The 12,093-nt window shown below is 49.0% G+C and overlaps 1 pseudogene; it reads right to left on the bottom strand.

The window, feature by feature from the left end:
- Nucleotides 1-2,973: 2,973 nt before the first annotated feature.
- LOC135273015 (tubulin beta-4B chain-like) lies at nucleotides 2,974-3,859 on the bottom strand (annotated as a pseudogene).
- Between the last annotated feature and the right edge of the window lie 8,234 nt (nucleotides 3,860-12,093).

Genomic DNA, 12,093 nt, shown 5'->3' with positions numbered 1-12,093 from the left:
GTGTTATCTATATTGTTTGAAAACTTCAATAAAAGACACTCATGTCCATTATGTCACTGAATGTCCCTTATATGAGAATTCATGCTGTAAACTTCTAGAATTTCACATCTGAAAAAAGTTTGCCTCAACTAGGGAAAAATATCTGCCACAGATATGGAAGACAAAGAGGTTGACATTCTTAATATAAAAAACTTTCTCAAATTAATAAGAAAAATCCTTAAATACATCCTTAAGAAAAAAAAAAGAGAGAAAAGATACAAACTCACCAAAGAAGAAATTAAAAATTGCCTGCCCAACTGCCTCGCAGATCATGGGAAGGGATGGGACAGAGCCATATCATCAATGCTACCCAGTCATTAAACTAGAGCCAGGTGCCTGGGAGAGGGGCTGTCCAACTTGGGGCTCCCTGCTCAAGACTTCAGGTGTGGGTTGGAGAGTTGAAGGGCATGCAGAAGGCAGAAAGGCATTTACCCTGATCCTGTCCTGGGGCTCTGGGAACTCCCGTGCAGAAAGACAGACTCTTGACACAGGACTCAAGGGTAGAGCAGCACGGTCAGGCAGCCCTTCCAGCCTCCAACAGACACCATGTGGAGGGGCTGGCACAGGCCCTGCCACAATGTGGGCTAGGTCTCCCACGGCAGGGGCTTCACAGGGGAGCTTTCTAAGCTGGAGACAGGCACTCATGGCAGCGGCTGGAGGGTCTCACCTAGGGGCTGTGAGATGCACCATCTTTCTTTTTATAGAGATGTTCTATTTCTGAAGTTTGCATGTCCTCTGCTCAAGATGTCAGCTCTTCTTGGCTACTTTGGCCCCTGGCTTCCCAGGGAAGTAACCTGACTGGTTAGTGTGTTAGGGTACAGGCTAAGCTGTTGTAAGGGTACTGCAATTTAAATAAGATGTTATTTCTCTCCTTTTACTGGGCTGGATAGCGTCCTCCCAAATTCACATCCACCCAGAACCTCAGAATGGGACCTTCTTTGGAAACACGGTGTTTGCAGATGTGATTGGTTAAGCCGAGGGTGCACCCTGACACCGTTTGGATGTGTGTCCCCTCCAAACCTCACACTGAAACTTGATCCCCCGTGTTGGAGGTGGGACCTGGTAGAAGGTGTTTGGGCTGGGGGACGGATCCCTTGTGAATGGCTTGGTGCGGTTCTTGCAGGATTGAGTAAGTGAACTCAAAGTATCTGAGGCAGATCTCAGTCAATTTAGAAAGTGTATTTTGCCAAGGTTAAGGATGTCTCCATGACACAACTTCAGGAGGTCCTAACAACATGCGCCTGAGGTGGTCAGGGCACGGCTTGGTTTTACACATTCTGCAGAGATGTTGAGGGAGGAGACCCTTAATCACCCTTAATCATCTAAGACCAGCCTCCCCTTGACTTCCACACTGCATTTCAATAGGAGAAGTAAAGGCTGGCAGACTGGGTGCCACCTTAATCACCCTCCTATAGATCTCAGGCATGGTGTGGAGAAACCTTTCCGGAAGGCATTGTTTTTACTTAAACAGGATCAAACCCCCACCTAAGTCACGTACCCCACACCTACTCCATGGCCCAAGACCCCTTGCACATGTAAATTCTAGAGCTGTAAGCCCAAGACCCTTTCACTTGTATATTCTAGAATTGTAAACCCAAGACCCTTTCACATGTGATTTCTAGAGTTGTAAGCCTTTAAAAGGGCAGAGACTTTCTCTGTGAGCTTCGGCTTGGCTGTGAGGCAGCTGTGCCGCCTTGCTCCTGGCCGAATAAATCACCCCTTCCTTCCCAGTTCAGTTTTGAGAGGTCTGTTTCTCACAGCTGCTCCTGCTGCAATGTGATTCATCAATCAACACATGTACCATGGACGTTGGCTTGGTCAGACAGGCAGGACAACTTGAAGTGGGGGCTTCCAGGTCACAGTAGAGTTAAGGATTTTCTGATTGGCAATTGGGTGAAAGAGTTATCAATAGAAGGGAATGTCTGGGTGACAATAAGGGGTTGTGGAGACCAAAGTTTTATCATGCAGATGAAGCTTCTGGGTAGCAGGCTTCAGAGAGAATAGATTGTAAACGTTTCTTATCAGGCTTAAAGAGTCTGTTAATTAGTGACTCCAAAAGTGGGGAAGGATAATGAGGCACATCAAGCTTCCCCTTCCCACCATGGCCCGAATGAGTTTTTCAGGCTGACTTTGGAATGCCCTTGGCTGAATGGAAGGGTTCGTTCAGATAGCTGTAGGGCTTAGACTTTTATTTTTGGTTTACAAGTGGAAGCTTCCTGAGTCCTAACCAGAAGCAAATGCCAGCACCATTCTTCCTGTAGAGCCTGCAGAACCATGAGCCAAATAAACCTCTTCGCTTTGTAAATTACTCAGCCTCAGTATTCCTTCATAGCAATGCAAAATGGACTGAGACACACCCTGACCTACTGACTGCTGTCCTTATGAGGAGAGGAGAGGACACACAGGGACACGGGCAGGGAGAATGTCATGTGATGACAGACGCAGCTATCACTGTGCTCCAGCTCCAAGCCAGGGAACACAGAGGAACCCCAGCAACCCCCTGAAGTGCGAGAGACAGGAAGGAGCCTTGCCCTGGAGCCCTCAGAGGGAGCAGAGCCCTGCTTGATTTTGGACATGAAAGAGGCCTCCAGATCTGTGAAATAATAAATTTCCATTACTACAAACCACCAGCTGGTGGCACTTTGTCATGCAGCCCTGGGCAGCCCATGCATCCTCTGACAGTGCTGAGAGGGGCATACAGTTGGCTCCACAGCGTCCTCCAGGCCCCAGGCCTGGGCAAAAAAAGATCACATGGAAACAAACCAAAAGAAATTTGTTTTCACTATGAAAATGCTTTAATAATGTTGTCTATACAGCATGGGATGTGGACAGGGAAAGCAGCAAGTGCACACACAGAGGCACCGGCCAGAGGGCAGGCTGGGAGTGAATAAAGAGTTCACACCACTTCCCTGCTTTCTCCAGTGACTGGAGGCTCTAGGCCACCTCCTCCTTGAACTCGCCCTCCTCCTCCGCTGTGGTGTCCTGGTAGTATTGTTATTTGAACACCAGGTCATTCTTGTTGCTCTTGGCCTTGGTGAACTCCATGTAGTCCAGGCCCTCTCCCATGTAGCAGTGCAGGAAGGTCTTGTGTGGAAACATGGCTGTGAACTGCTCCGAGATGCACTAGGACAGCTCCTGGATGGCCCTGCTGTTGCCAATGAAGGTGGTAGACATTTTTAGCCCTCGGGGCGGGATGTCACAGACAGCCGTTTTCTCATTGTTGGGGATCCACTCGACAAAGTAGCTGCTGTTCTTGTTTTGGACATTAAGCATTCACGTCCACCTCCTTCGTGGACATGTGGCCCCTGAACATGATGGCCACCATCAGGTAGCAGCCATGGAGGGGGCTCGCAGGCTCTCATCATGTTCTTGGCATCCAACATCTGCTGGGTGAGCTTGGACACTGTCAGGCCCCAGGACTGCTGGCTTACCTGGCTGGTCAGCAGGGCAAAGCTGGGCATGGGGTTGGGGCCAGTGGGGGAATGGGACCATATTCATGGCCAGCTTCTGCAGGTCAGCTTGAGCTGGCCTGGGAAGCATAGGCAGGTAGTGACCCCACTAATGGTGGCAGACACCAGGTTGTTCAGGTCACCGTGGGTAGGCATAGCAGCTTTAGGGTTCTGAAGAAGATGTCATAGAGAGCTTCATTACTGATGCAGTAGGGCTCGTCTGTGTTTCCTATGAGCTGATAGATGGAGAGGGTGATATTGTAGGGCTCCAGCACCGTGTCTGACACCTTGGGTGAGGGCACCACAGCGAATGTGTTCATGACCCTGTCTGCGTACTCCTCCCGGATCTTGTTGATGAGGAAGGTACCCATCGGGCCTGGCCACTTTGCTGCTTTATTTTGTGGTTTTAAGCATACTTCTGGATTCAATATGCTGTTTCTTAATTTTACGTTCTGGTACCTTTGTGTTGGCTACTATATACTTAACAGATGTTTTCTTTTATTTATTTAAAATGTTTAGATTAATAGAGGGCCGGGCGAGGTGGCCATGCCTGTAATCCCAACACTTTGGGAGGCCAAGGCGGGTTGATCACGAGGTCAGGAGTTTGAGACCAACCTGATCAACATGGTGAAACCACATCTCTACCAAAAATACAAAAATTGGCTGGATGTGGTGGCACACACCTGTAATCCCAGCTACTCAGGGGGCTGAGACAGGAGAATTGCTTCAATTGGGGAGGTGGAGGTTGCAGTGAGCCGAGATTGTGCCTTCAGAGATGTTGGGGTCAAATATAAACACTCTCTGGCTCCTCCTACACTCTGTTGGGCCTCACAAGTGGGTTAGGAAAGACTGTTTCAAGAGTGGGTGTGCCAAGCATTGATGAAAGGGAAGGGAGGGTAAAGGAAAAGTTGAACAAATTAAATCCTAGGTTAGTTTGGAGTTAGTCTGAGTTGTGTGAAGTCAGTTCAGGTTTCAGTAAGCAGTAACCCTCTTGACAAAAAAAAAAACCAAAAAAAGACAAAGGAAAGAAATCATTCTGATTTCTGATGTTTGATGATAAAGCACAACTATTTGCTTTTACCCTTTTCATGAAGAAATGGAACACTTTGGGAAGACATCCCAAGAGATTCAGGAAGAAGGCGGCAAGGTAAGTGCTGTGGTTTGAATACCTCCTCCAAAATTCATGTTGAAATTTGCCATTGTGATGGCATTAAGAGGTAAGACCTGGCCGGGCACAGTGGCTCATGTCTGTAGTTCCAGCACTTTGGAAGGTTGAGGTGGGTGGATCACCTGAGGTCAGGAATTCAAGAACAGCTGGCCAACATGGTGAAACCCTGTCTCTGCTGAAAACACAAAAAATAGCCAGGCATGGTCTCAGGCACCTGTAATCCCAGCTACTTGGGTGGCTGAGGCAGCAAAATCACTTGGATCCTGGAGGTGGAGTTTGCAGTTAGCTGAGATTGCGCCATTGCACTCCAGCCTGGGCAACAAGAGTAAAACTCTGTCAAAAAGAAAAGAAAAGAAGGGGTAGGGCCTTTAAGAGCTGATTAGGTTATGAGGCCTCTGCCCTCATGAATGGATGAAGGTTGTGTTATCCAGGGAGTGGGCTTCTGATAAAAGGATAAGTTCAGTTTCCGTCCCCTCTTGTGTCCTGTGCGTGCTTGCCCCTTTGCCATGGCATGGCGCTGCAAGAAGGCTCTCACAAGTTGTGGCCCCTTGATCTTAGACTCCTCAGCCTCCAGAACTGTGAGCCAAATAAAGTTATATTCTTTTTTCTCTTTTCCTTTTTTTTTTTTGGACGAAGTCTTGCTCTGTCACTCGGGCTGGAGGGCAGTGGTGGGATCTTGGCTCACTGCAACCTCCGCCTCCTGGCTTCAAGCAGTTCTCCTGCCTCAGACTCCTGAGTAGCTGGGCTTACAGGTGTGCTCCAGCACACCCAGCTAATTATTGTATTTTTAATAGAGACGGGGTTTCACCGTGTTGATCAGGCTTTCTCGAACTTCTGACCTCGTGGTCTGCCCACCTCGGCCTCCCAAAGTGCTGGTATTACAGGCATGAGCCACTGCTCTTGGCCTTGAACTTTTATTCTTTATAAATTACCCAGTGTGTGGGATCTGTTATAGCAGCAGAAAACAAAAAGGAGTTTAGATATTTTACTCTTATTTAATAAAGATGACCTGAGTCACATGTAGAAGACATTCTTCCTTCTCAGGATCCTACAACTGCCCTCTAACCAGTAGAAAAAAGGAGACACACATGATTTTTGTTCCCACCTTTATTCAGGCTCCACCGAAGGACCCTCAGAGGGGCTGGGGTCAGATATAAACACTCTCTGGCTCCTCCTATGTTCTGTTGGGCCTCACAAGTGGGTTAGGAAAGACTGTTCCAAGAGTGAGTGTGTCAAGCCACAGAAGCATGTCCTGGCCAGACACGGTGGCTGAAGCCTATAATCCCTGCACTCTGGGAGGCTGAGGTGGGCAGATCAGCTGAGTTCAGGAGTTCAAGACCAGCCTGGTCAACATGGTGAAACCCCATCTTTACTAAAATACAAATGTTAGCCAGGCATGGTAGCATGCACCTGTAATCCCAGCTACTCGGGAAGCTGACACAGGGACTCATTTGAACCCAGGAGATGGAAGTTGCAGTGAGATGAGATCATATTGCTATACACCACTCCAGCCTGGGCAACAGAGTGAGACTCCATCTCAAAAAAAAAAAAAGGCCAGTCATGGTGGCTTGGCCAGGTGTGGTGGCTCACTCCTGTAATCCCAGCACTTTGGGAGGCAGAGGTGGGTGGATTGCTTGAACTAAGGGTTTCAAGACCAGCCTGGGAAAGAAACATGGTGAAACTCCATCTCTGCAAAAAAGACAAAAATTAGCTGGGCTTGGTGGCATGAGACTGTAGTCTTTTCTACTTGGGAGGCTGAGGTGAGATGATCGGTTGAGATTGGGAGGCAGAGATTGCAGTGAGGTGAGATTGCCCCACTGCACTCCAGCCTGTGTGAGAGAAAGTATGTCTCAAAAAAAAAAAAAAAAAAAAACCAGAAGAGAGAGTTCAGAAACAAACCCAGGAATATAAAGAGGAGTCTTTGGGGCGTGGGATATTCTGTATCTTGTATCTTGACTGTTGTGCTATTCTCGCAATTACATACATTTGACAAAAACTCATTGTTCACGTCAAATGGGTATATACTATTCTATGAAAATTACACTGTAATAAATTGTTTTTCACTTTTAAAAAAGACTTCTTAAGAAACCAAAATAGTAGCAGGAAGTAATTACTTTCCTAAACCCGTGACATATCACATAGAGAAAATTAGGTTCAGAAAGCAAAAATTAGCTCAGTGTGAGAAAGTGAAAAAATCTGCCCTGCCATTCATCTGGCGGGAGTTTATAAGTCAACGTTATTCATGATACCGTTCTGCATTATGAATATTTTGGTGTGTTTTATCCCACTGCCTTTTTCTGTTTGTTTGTGTGTGTGTGTGTGTTTTGGAGATCTAGTCTGTCTCTGTTGCCCAGGCTAGAGTACAGTATTGCAATATTGGATCACTGCAACCTCTGCCTCCTGAGTGGATGGGAATACAGGTGCCTGCCACCATGCCTGGCTAATTTTTTTATTTTTAGTAGAGATAGGGTTTCACCACGTTGGTCAGGCTGGTCTCAAATTCCTGACCTCAAGCAATCCAAATGTCTGGCCTCCCCAAAACTCATGCTGAGATTACAGACATGAGCCACTGCACCTGGCTCAGACTGCTTTTTCAGTGAATAGTGTTCCTCTTTTTTTTTTTTTTTTTTTTAATCAACTTAATCATCTTTTTCAGATTTTCTTTATGAAGTGAGTTGTGTAAAGAAAAATGCAGGCCAGGCATGGTGGCTCACGCTTGTAATTCTAGTACTTTGGAAAATGGATCATTGGAGGTCAGAAGTTTGAGACTAGCCTGGCTAACATGGTGAAACCCTGTCTCTATTAAAAATACAAAAAAGCCAGGAGTGGTGGTGCATGCCGGTCATCCCAGCTACTCCAGAGGCTGAGGCAGGAGAATTGTTTGTACCTGGGAGGCAGAGGTTGCAGTGAGCCCAGATGGTGCCACTGCACTCCAGGCTGAGTGACAGAGCAAGACTTCGTTTCAGGCTTCAGAGGTAAAAAAAAAAAAATGAATTTTTTTTTTTTTTTTTTGAGATAGACTCTCCCTTTGTCTCCAGGCTGGAATGCAGTGACCAGATCTCAGTTCACTGCAACCTCTGCTTCCTGGGTTCAAGCAATTCTCCTGCCTCAGCCTCCTGAGTAGCTGGGATTACAGGCGCATGTTACCCAACGGGCTAAGTTTTTGTGTTTTTAGTAGAGATGGGGTTTCACCATCTTAGCCAGGATGGTCTCTATCTCCTGATCCCAAAGTGCTGGGATTACAGGTGCGAGCCATCACACCCAGCCCCTTATGTTTTTTAAAACAGCTTTATTGAGATAGAGTTTACATGGCATACAACTTCCCCATTTAAGGCATCCGATTCAGTGGCTTTCAGTATATTCACAAATCCTTTCTTTTGTGTGTATGCACCACACTTTCTCGTCCATGAATCTGTTGATGGATACTTAGGTTGAGTTCGGATTTCGGCTGTTGTGAATAGCGCTGCAATAACCATGGGAGTGCAGAGATGTGTTTGATATACGGAGTTTCTTTCTCGTGGGCGTGTACCCAGCAGAGTGATTGCTGAATCATTTGGTAGTTCTATTTTCAGTTTCTCGAGGAGCCTCCGTGTAGTTTTCCGTAGTGGATAGACTGTTTTACATTCTCATCAAGAGTGTCTGAGTGCTCCTGTTTCTCTGTGTCCCTGTCAGCATTCGCTGTTTTCTGACATTTTGGTAATCGGCATGTTAACTGAGGTTAGGTGACATTTTATTGTGGTTTTGATGTGAATTTCCGTGATGATTAGCGATGTTAAACGTGTTTGCTTTTACCTGTTGTATATTATGTTTTGGAAAATACCTATTGAGATCTATTGTCTTTTTTTTTTCTTTACTTCCTCTAACATGGATTATAGGAAACAATTTTTTTCCCAATGCTGTCGTTTATTGCCCAGAACGGGGGTGTGGGGTGAGTGGGGTGTGGGCGTCACAGTGGGGGCACTGCTGCCTCGGCTGGACATTCATCACTGCGGCAGGACCCCAGCCTTGCCCCTGCACCCTGCGCAGCCAGGACAGCCCGCCCCTGGGTGCCAGTGCTGGAGGGAGCCTGGGTGCTGCTCCCGGAGGTCACCACGGGATGCGTGGACTGGGGCTGAGCCAGTTATTGCCTGAGTGCGATGGGGGCAGCGGGAGGCCAGTGGGCCAAGTATTGCACTTAGAAAACCATCCTCAATGGATCGCGGGCCACCTGGAGGGCGGAGGGGGGTTGGGTGGCTCCTCCCGGCTACTGGGCCGACTGGTCCTGTTTAATTAGTTGGGGGAATTGAGGAATCGAGGTGAAGGGAGCCCCCTCCCATGCGAGACCGCCGCCGTGGTCAGGGGTGACTGGGGTGGGCTCAGGGCTCGGACAGGGATGGCCGGGGGCTCAGAGGGGCTGCCCTGCTGGCCAGGCTGGTCAGCCTGACTAAGGTTACCTACCCCTCCTCTACGGCTTCTGGGCGGGCTGGTGGCCGCGGCAGCACAGTGGCATGGCTTTGGTCTAGATGATGGCCCCGTCCCCAGCCCACCTGGGCCCGAACAGTGGTTGGCGAGGGTCACAAGTTGGGCCACAGCCGCAAGTGCGCAGAGCCCTGGGGTCCAGGCGGCTGGCGGGGCTGGGTGAGGCCCAGTCCCTGTGGTCTGGGCTGGGTGCAGTATGGTGCTGCTGGCTGGTGTGCGGAGGCCGTGGGTCCACGCGGCCATGGGTCCACGCGGCCATGGCTTTTGCTTATTTTTTAATGGGAGTATTTGGGATTTTTGTTTTTATATTCTATGTATTCTGGTTATTAATGCCTTGTTGGATGAATAGTTCGAAAAAGTCTCTCATTCTGTGGGTTGTCTCTTCATTTTGTTTGTCTATTTGCTTGTTTATTTACTTGTTTATTCATTTTAGATGGAGTTACCTGAAAACCAGAGTGGGGAACCCGGCAGGCTCCCTGGCAGCCTCAGTGCAGGCCCCAGGGGAGTGTTTTCTCTGTGTTTGCCCCACTTGGGGAAGGAAGGCGGCCTTTGAGGCTTTGCCATCCAAACCCTTTGCGGTAGAGGGGGACTGCCCAGGAGGCACCTGGCACCTTGCCCTGGGGCATCTGGTGTCCACCAGGACAACTCCTCCAGGTTCCTGGTCTCGTGACTCTGCAGATGACTCAAGCAGCACAGGGGTGCCTGCATCTGGGGACATGTGAGCCTGCACCCTGCCCCGTCTCTGGATTACTGACCTGCATCATTTGAGGGTGCTGGGGAGCTGCACCGAGGCCATTCGTGTGCCTGTGGGGTCGCCCACCTGTAGAGACGACCTCTGTCATCCCACGGATGTGAAAAGCCCATCCCTCCAGCCTGCAGGCCTTGCAGTGCCCGGGCTCTGGGGATTTCATTTTTCCCAGGGGCAGATCCCATGTGGGTGGAAACTGCAGCATCAGATCTTACTCTTGTGTTTTGGCTTTTCTGCTCCTCAGACCTCCCCACTCCTCTCCTCCACCCACTCTTCACCACCTGCGAGTGGCTCTGACTTTTAGGTGTTGAAACCGACATGGCATGTTTCTGTGTCATGGGTGGCAGGACTAACCTTTATGGTTTTTTTCCCCCTCCACCTTCCTTCCCATTTTGCTTAACCTTTTTATTTTCTCAAATACCATCTGATCTGATCTCCCTCCAAGAGCTGCGGCTCAGGTCCCAGGTGAATTTTCTGAATGGCATGGTCTGCATGCATGTGTGTGTGCATCTGGCTGCCTACCAGGAGGGAACCAGTTTTGCTGCCCCGTGTCACTGTCACCTGAATGTATTGTGGTCCTGGGGGAACTGCTCCCTAGAAAGCCTCTGTGTGCCATGTGGGGAGTGAGCACTGCTGGTCCAAGCTGACACCACAGACCACTTCAGATCAGAGATGCCACTGGCAGGTGATGGGGGGTGGGGGGTGTCCCAGTGTGGGGCTGAGCCTCACATGGGAGAAACTCACAGACGGGCCCCAAGTGGGCTTTCTATGTTGTTAAAATACATGACTGTGTAGTTTAGCTTGCCCCACCCTAACATGTATTTCTTTCTTTCTTTCTTTCATTTTTTTTTTTCTGAGATGGATTCTCATTCTGTTGCCCAGGCTGGAGTGCAGTGGCACAATCTCAGCTCACTGCAACCTCCACCTCCTGGGTTCAAGCAATTCTCCTGCCTCAGCCTCCCAAGTAGCTGGGATTACAGGTGCCCAACCCCAGACCTGGCTCATTTTTTGAATTTTTAGTAGAGACTAGAAATTTTAGGATTTCATCATGTTGGCCAGGTGAACTCCTGACCTCAGGTGATCTGCCCGCCTCAGCCTCCCAAAGTGCTGGGATTACATAGGTGAGCCATCACGCCCCACCTTCTTTCCTTCATTCTTTCTTTTCTTTTTGGCACAGGGTCTTGCTCTATCACCCAGGCTGGAGTGCAGTGGTGCAATCACACCTCACCACAGCCTTGACCTCCTGGGCTCAAGTGATCCTCCCATCTCAGCTTCTTGAGTAGCTGGGACTACAGACACACACCACCATGCCCAGCTAATTTCTAATTTTTTCATAGAGACAGGGTCTCACTATGTTTCCCAGGCTGGTCTCAAACTCCTGGGCTCAAGTGATCCTCCCACTTCAGCCTCCCAAGGTGCTGGGATTACAGGTTTGAGCCACAGTGCCTGGCCCTTGTTTACTATTCAGATGTTGGCCACTCTATGGTGTTAATCACATGTATGTCATGTGCAAACACCAGCACTATCCATCTTGTTCCAGAAATTTTTCATCATTGGGAATGGGAACCTTCCCAGTTTAGTTTTGAAATGTCTTCCAAAGAGACTGCCCCACCCAAGGGTGTGGTTGGTCTTACTTGCCTTGGCTGCCTTCCTTCATCCTGACTTTTTATTTTTGATACAGGGTCTAACTCTGTCACGCAGGCTGGAGTGCAGTGGTGCCATCTCAGCTCACTGTAGCCTCCAACTCCTGTGCTCAGGCAATCCTCCCACCTTAGCCCCCCAAGGAGCTGGGACCACAGGCATGTGCCACCACATCCAGCTAATTTTTGTATTTTTTGTAGAGAAAGGGTCTCCCTATATTGCTCAGGCTGGTCTCAAACTCCTGGGCTCAAGCAATCCTCCCACCTCGGCCCCGCCAAGGAGCTGGGACTGCAGGCGCACCTCACTATGCTGCCCAGGCTGGTTGGGAACTCCTGGGCTCAAGCCATCTTCCCACCCTGGCCTCCCAAAGTGTTGGGATTACAGGTGTGAGCCCCCCAGCCTCTTCCTGACTCTTAAAAGCAGCTCGCTACTGGGCACAGTGGCTTACACCTGTAATCCTAGCACTTTAGGAGGCTGAGGTGCATGGATTACAAGGTCAGGAGCTCAAGACCATCCTGGCTAACACCATGAAACCCCATCTCTACCAAAAATACAAAATGAAATTAACTGGGCATGGTGGTGCACACCTC

Source organism: Aotus nancymaae, unplaced genomic scaffold (genome assembly GCF_030222135.1).
Source record: "Aotus nancymaae isolate 86718 unplaced genomic scaffold, 86718_ANA_hifiasm-v0.15.2.pri h1tg000193l, whole genome shotgun sequence".
NCBI classification, from domain to species: domain Eukaryota; kingdom Metazoa; phylum Chordata; class Mammalia; order Primates; family Aotidae; genus Aotus; species Aotus nancymaae.
The sequence above is the reverse complement of the archived record's forward strand: the minus strand, read 5'-3'. Positions and strand labels throughout refer to the sequence as shown.